General features: G+C 37.4%; 1 pseudogene; it reads right to left on the reverse strand.

The window, feature by feature from the left end:
• Positions 1-515: 515 nt before the first annotated feature.
• On the reverse strand, positions 516-3,503 carry LOC100682988 (annotated as a pseudogene).
• Between the last annotated feature and the right edge of the window lie 3,439 nt (positions 3,504-6,942).

Consider the following 6,942-nt stretch of genomic DNA (forward strand, 5'->3'; position numbering starts at 1 on the left):
GCATTGTTCAACTGATAATCTCTGTGGCTAATTTTATGTACTCACACATGTTGTAACTAGATTTTGAAGCCCTGAAAGCCAAAGAATAGACCTATTAACATTTTTGAAAAATTTTCAGCATTTATCATGGAAATCTTTAAAAACATATACAAATTTTTAAAAACATACATTTTCAGAATTTATCATGGACATTTTTAAAAACAAAAAAATGTTAAATAACCATTTTCTCATAATCTGGTTTCAACAACTAGCAATTTATTACCAATTTCATCTCATCTATATAACAATCTATTTCTCCTCTACCCCCATTGGTATTTGGAATTAAATACCAGATATATAATTTGCTCTGTAATAATTTCAGCATATCTTTAAAAGGTAACAGGGTTTTTTTTTTAATGTAATTACAATACTGTAGTAAGGCCCAAAATTTGACATTAATTTTTTTTTTCCGTATCATTATTTTTAATGTCCAATGTTTATAATATGAGAGCCAGGGCTTTCTCCTCAACTCAAGTCTATAAATTTTCTATTGGCTTGTGAGGCCAATAGCGATACTTCTTTTTGTCTAATTTGGTTTCTGTCTAATTTGGAATCTGAACTTCATTCAGGTCCTCAATGGTCATCTGATCAAATGGAATTATGTTCTTCATCTTCTCCAGCTCTTTTTCATATTCTTCAATCTTGGCCTTAGAGAGGGACAAAAACTCAGCACAGCTTTTCACCTCTTCTTTTTCCTCAGCATCCACCTGGACAGTGTATTTATCCTCTGGCACAGGAACCTTCTTCAGGGCATTAAACTTCTTCTCAAAATCATCTACCAAGGCAGCCTTTGCCACATTGGCCTTGTAGTAAGCCCAGTCGATAGCAGGTGGTTTCTCAGGAAGAGTAGCCAACCTGGAGGTAAGCATCTCATTCCAGGATTTCAAGGAGTTGGCAATGGCTTTCTGGTTTCGGGGTATGATCTCCCCAAAAGCTACCCAGTCAATGGTTTTTAGAGCAAGTTTCACCCAGCCATCTTGAGATCCTTCACCAACCCCAGCGGCCCACCTGACATTAATTTTTTAATTAAATGTATTATTGTGTCATAAACACTTTTTTTTTACAGATTTATGTGTTCAAATCAGGATCCAAATAAATCTGCACTTTAGTATTGGTTGATATATATCTCAGAATTCTTATAATTTATAGTTCTACCTACATCTCCATCTTTCTCTCTCTCTCTTTCTCTCATGTGTGTGTGCACCTCTGAATGAAATTTATTTATTATTTATTCATTTAAGGAACCAGGTAATTTGTTCTATAAAATTTTCTATAAAGTTTGCTATTTCCATCCCTGTGGTGTCATTTATTATGTGTCCTGTACTTTCTACTGGAAAAAATGGTTAGGAATATAAAAATACTAGGGGCCTGGGCTGTGCCAAAATAACTTCCTTATCCCAACAGAGACTTTATTTTAAACTATTTTACATTTGTATTCTGTGTTCATCAACAAAAAGACCATGCCTTCTCAAGCATATGATGGGACGTTTTTAGACTGTACATTGCATTTATGTGCAAATAGTCAAAACTCCAGTTTTACTTCATTTTTTGCTTCAAAAATTCCTTATTTTAACACAATACAGCACCTACTAGGTGCTGACTAGGTACTGCACAGTGTTTTAAAGTAAAACCTATTTGCATCTAACATTATTATTTTGATCCTAAAATAACTATTTCCAATATTTATTTTGCTAAAATCAAGGTGCAAGTAAGTGTTTAAAGTTGCATCAGTAAATCTGAAGGGGAAATGAACTAAATGAATTTGAATTTGTGTATAACTTCTCTTCAAATCTTTTTTGCATTAGATTTTATTCAGAGAGCCTTTTGTGAAATACTTAGTACACACAATGTAATTGACTTTTTATACCAGCTGAGAAAGAACAACAGGGGACTCATATCTAAATTAAAATACATCTCACCCAGGTCTATAAAAGAACCAACAGTGCTTTCAAGTGTGAGGAACTCAGTCTGGAAAAGAAAAGTTGAGAAACTTACTCAGATTCCTGAAAGCAAGGATGCTTCAGCCAGGTGAAACAGATACTGCCCCCTAAGAAAGAAAAGTGTTTTATCACCTGTAGTTTCCTAGGGCTGCTATAACAAAATAGCACAAATCAGATGGCTTAAATCAACACAGAGTTATTCTTACACTTCTGGAGGCTAGAAGTCTGAAATCTTCACCTGAAAGATTCTTCCGGTGAATCTTCATCAACACCTGAAAAGGTGTTGGTAGGGCTCTGCTTCCTCTGAAGCCTCTAAGAGAAATTCCTTCCTTGCCTCTTCCAGTTTCTAGTAGTCCCAGGCATTTCTTAGCATGTGACAGTAGAATTCCAATCTCTGCCTCTATCTTGACATAGCCAGAGCTTTTCTGTGTTTCTTTTTTTCTTACACCAGTCAGATTGAGTTAGGGCCCACTCTAATCCACTATGACCTCATTTTATTTTGAGTATATTTGCAAAAACCCTATTTCCAAATAAAGTCACATTCACAGATACTGATAGTTATGATTTCAGCATAACTTTTAGGGGATGCAGATCAATCCATAATATCACCCTCCTTTGAGATGTATGAAAATCAGGACAGACCAAGCTATTGAATTTTCACCTTGCATAAATTAGTACCTACCTGGGAGCATCACTATTTACAAGGTTGGTTTGTACCATTTATCAATATACTAATTAGCTTCTGCAAAAAGCCATCAGTCTTGGGATGCCTGTGTGGCTCAGCGGTTGAGCATCTGCCTTTGGCCCAGGGTGTGACAGTGGGATTGGGGATCGAGTCCCACATGGGGCTCCTTGCAGGGAGCCTGCTTCTCCCTTGGCCTGTCTCTCTCTCTCTCTCTCTCTCTGTGTGTCTCTCATGAATAAATAAATAAAATTTTTTTTTAAAGCCATCAGTCTTAACACCGAGAACAATAAAAGGTGAAATGATACAAAATTTTCAGTAGGTCTGAACTGTATTTCTTTGGTCTTTGAAGGCAGATCTATCTGTTTTAGGCAGACCGCGTTCTTCTATAGATATACAAGACAAAAAAAAAAAAAAAGATATACAAGACAGAACAGAGGAAATGACACAAATAAGGGCAATCTGGGACTCACAATATTTTTTAAAGATTTTATTTATTTGAGAGAAAGGGGAAGCACAAGTTGAGGGAGGGGCGGAGGGAGAGAAAAGCAGACACCCCAATGAGCAGGGAACAGTGACTCCATCCCAGGACCCTGAGATCATGACCCCAGCCAAAGCCAGAAGCTTAACTGACTGAGCCACCCACACTCTCCTAGGACTCACAATTTTTTTGACTTTATGATGGTGTGAAAGTGATATGTATTCAGGGTAAACTGTACTTTGAGTTTTGATATTTTCTGGGCTAGTGATGCCCATACTGTCCCATAATGCTGGGCAGTGAGCTGCAGCTCCCAGGCAGCCAGGTGATCATGAGGATGAACAACCAATACACTTGCAACCATTCTGTACCCATATAACTATTCTGCTTTTCATTTTCACTACGGTATCTGAGAAATTGCATGAGATAGTTAACACTTTATTTTAATATAGGCTTTGTGTTAGATGATTTTGCCCAGCTGTAAGCTAATGCAACTATTCTGAATACATTAAACATTGGCTAGGCTAAGCTATGATCTTTGGTTGATTAGATGCATTAAATGCATTTGACTTAAGATATTTTTAACTTACAATGAATTTATCTGGATATAATCCATCACAAATTGAAAAAGAAGTATACTTTTATTAGGGGAGAGTCTTCCTTTTTTTTGTTTGTGTATGTGGTTGACTGGTTAGTTCTGTTTTTCCAGAACACTTCTTTCTCTCTTTACTACCCCAACACATTGCAGGGGAGGAAAAATTTCCCTCTACCCTTCTTAATTCTTAGTTGAGACATCAGCAATAAAAGATTAGTAAAAGAAAAACAAATTGAATTTTGACATATATGCTTCATGTATACATTGAAAATACCGATGGAAAAAATGAAAAACTTCCCAAGGAGGCTTAGAATTGAAAATTAAGTACCATTTTAATAGAAAAAGGGGAGGGAGAGATGCGGGCCTTTTAATGGAGAGTAAATTATTTTAGGAAAGATGAAGGGGTCCTTACAAGAATAGATAGGAATATGATAGTTTATGACAAAGTTTGACTGGGTCTCCTCTCCTCTCCGGTGAGAAAAGTCAATCTTGCCTGGTTGATGAACCTCTTTGGAAGGGATCTATAACAGGTGAGTTCCTTTTTGGAGCACCTGTTTTTAGGCAAATAAGGAAAGTTCAGAGAAAGCCTCTCCTTGCATTTTGGTGTTTTTGAAGTGACTACAGTTCAAAATAACCAGTAGACCAAACTGGCATATTTGGGGTGTCATACTCTGCTGCCCTCCAGCATCTGAAAAGTCCTTATAGCTACCTGCTTAAGTCAACAGGATCCTTGGTCAGAGCATTCTCCAATCTCCTCTTGCCTTAAGCTTTTTCTTTGTCGTTGGTAGTATGGGAATCCACCAAGACCTTCAGAATTGGTATGAAGATGATTTTAAACTGAAGAGATTTGAGATGCAATAGATGTGAAAAGATGTGAAAAGCCACCGTGGAGCTTCCCTTATCTGACTAAAGAGAGAAACTTTAGGGAATGAGGCTGTGGTAAGTCCCCTTTCTGGAGCAGTTTCATAGCCAGTAAAGAGCCGGACCACTGGTGTTGAGGTGAGAAATTTCAAGCAAACATTTTTTTTTTTCAAGCAAACATTATTATTACTTTCCATTTGTTTCCCTAAAAACCCATTTATCATTCTCCCATTAAGCTCATTTATTCTTTCTATAGAAGCCTTGCCTCTCTGCACCCTTTCCCCTATGAAGTGGGTATATAAATTCCTATCTCTAGCTATTCAAGGAGCCAATTCTTTTGTGCACTCATATGTGTATGAATACATTTTCTCTTTTCTCTTGTTAATCTGTTGCCAGTTAACTGCATGCCCCCAATCATTTGAACCAATGGTAGAGAGAGTTTTCCTCCAACAGTAGTGAAAACAGATCAGATTCCACTACAAGAGTTTCAAAGAAATACAGAAGCCAGTTGGGCAGAAGAAACAAGGAAAATGAGACATGCTGCCAGAAGATCCCTGCTTAATAAAAACATGTGAGAGGAATCCAAAGAGAGAAAAATCATAGGAAGAGAAAAAGAGTAAAAGGACTTCACTTCTGTATCTCGAACCACAAAGATAAAAAACGAACTCTATCTTGTTCCTCAAAGAGTTGGAATAGGTTCTAACTGAATTGACCTTTACTCCACCACCTTTCCTCCTCTTCTTTGAAAATTATTGGGGAGTTAACACCCACACTCCCTTCTTAGCCACTGTGCAGCTCATAACGTTCCCTTCAGCTTATTCACCGTACTTTCTACATCTCCCTGACTGGCAGTCCTTTTCCTCTGGTACACCTATTATTAATACAACAGAAAGAATTGCTTTCACAAAATGTCCAAGTATAATTGATTACACTTGGCTTGTTTCCATTTTAAAAAATGCAATTGACTTTCACTTTTCTTCCAACTATATTCTTGCATAAATAAAGCTTTTCTTGGTAGCCCTAATAATAATGCAGAGCATGATGCATAATTTCTATGGTTAGTGAACACTTTGTTTCAATTGCTTCCAAGGCAAATACATTTGGCTCCAACCTCTGGAAAGTTAAGCAATTAATAAAAGTGTCAGATAAATGGTATCAAAATCAAACCTTCGTTGAATACAAATGGACAAACACACAGAGTGCCTTTGATATTTAACAGAATCACCCTCAAAGGCCACAAAGTGATGACCACTGTTATTAGCAATAATTAACTTTGACATTGTGATTAACTTGTTTTACAAGTGTCACAAAAGTCTCCATATATGATACGTATTTTTTACAATTATGCTAGTCTTTAATGTGGCGGTTTCTTTTCTCCCTCCCCCCATTATTCTCTCTTCTTTTCCCTCAGGTTCTCCCTCCCCTCTCTGGCTCTTTGAATTTTATCAAGAAGTTCTCATAATTTTCAGAAATCTGTGCAAAATGAAAATGTGGGCCCCTGTCAAAGAGCAGGAAAAATGTGCCATTAAAGGTACTAAAATATAGAGTTTTCTTTTAAGAATATTTTTTTTTACTTATGTAATAGGATAATAGTGATAGATGAATAGCAACATAATTAAAAATTGCAAAAAAAGTATTTTACTTCACAATAGAGCATTGTTTATATTAATAGAAATATCATTTTATTATATAAAATGGACTTCCAGGAAGAGAGACAATACAAAAATGACCTCCACAAGCAGACACAGACATAGATCATTCTGGTAAGAGTGCAACTGGAACTCTGTCTATGCACCTTTCCCTCCATCTCTTTCTCCTGCTATGAGAACCAGGTCTTGGGGTCACCCAATAGGATTGGCTCCCTTAATGGGAAAGAAGAGGGTGTAGTCTCTACTCACTTGGAGATAAGAGCCAGGCCTAATCTTGGTCTTTTTCCCTACCCAGGCCTACACATTCTCTTGCTTGCAAACTTGGGCCTCAGATCTAGATTCTCCTTAAGAAGAAGGTAGGGAGAATACAAGGAGGGTAAGAAGAAGAGAAGCTGCCTTGGTGTACCTCAGCCAGAGGTCTCTCTGGGAGCACAGGAGATAATAGGGAGACATATAACCATAAGGAGGGCTCATGGTGTGAGCTCAAGGTTCTTGCTGCTGCCCCCACAGCACCTGTAGTAATTATGTTTACTAAGATCCAGAAGAAAACATGGGGTCTGCAGTAAAGGCACATTTTCAGAATGGCAGAGTTAATGAGGTTAGGTCACAGAATGACCCAAGTGGCAAAGCATTATACTTGCTATAGGAAGATGAGGTCAGACTCCACCAGGCCTGTGGATCATAAGTTTCTTGGACAG

This window comes from Canis lupus, chromosome 23 (genome assembly GCF_011100685.1).
Source record: "Canis lupus familiaris isolate Mischka breed German Shepherd chromosome 23, alternate assembly UU_Cfam_GSD_1.0, whole genome shotgun sequence".
Classification (NCBI taxonomy): domain Eukaryota; kingdom Metazoa; phylum Chordata; class Mammalia; order Carnivora; family Canidae; genus Canis; species Canis lupus.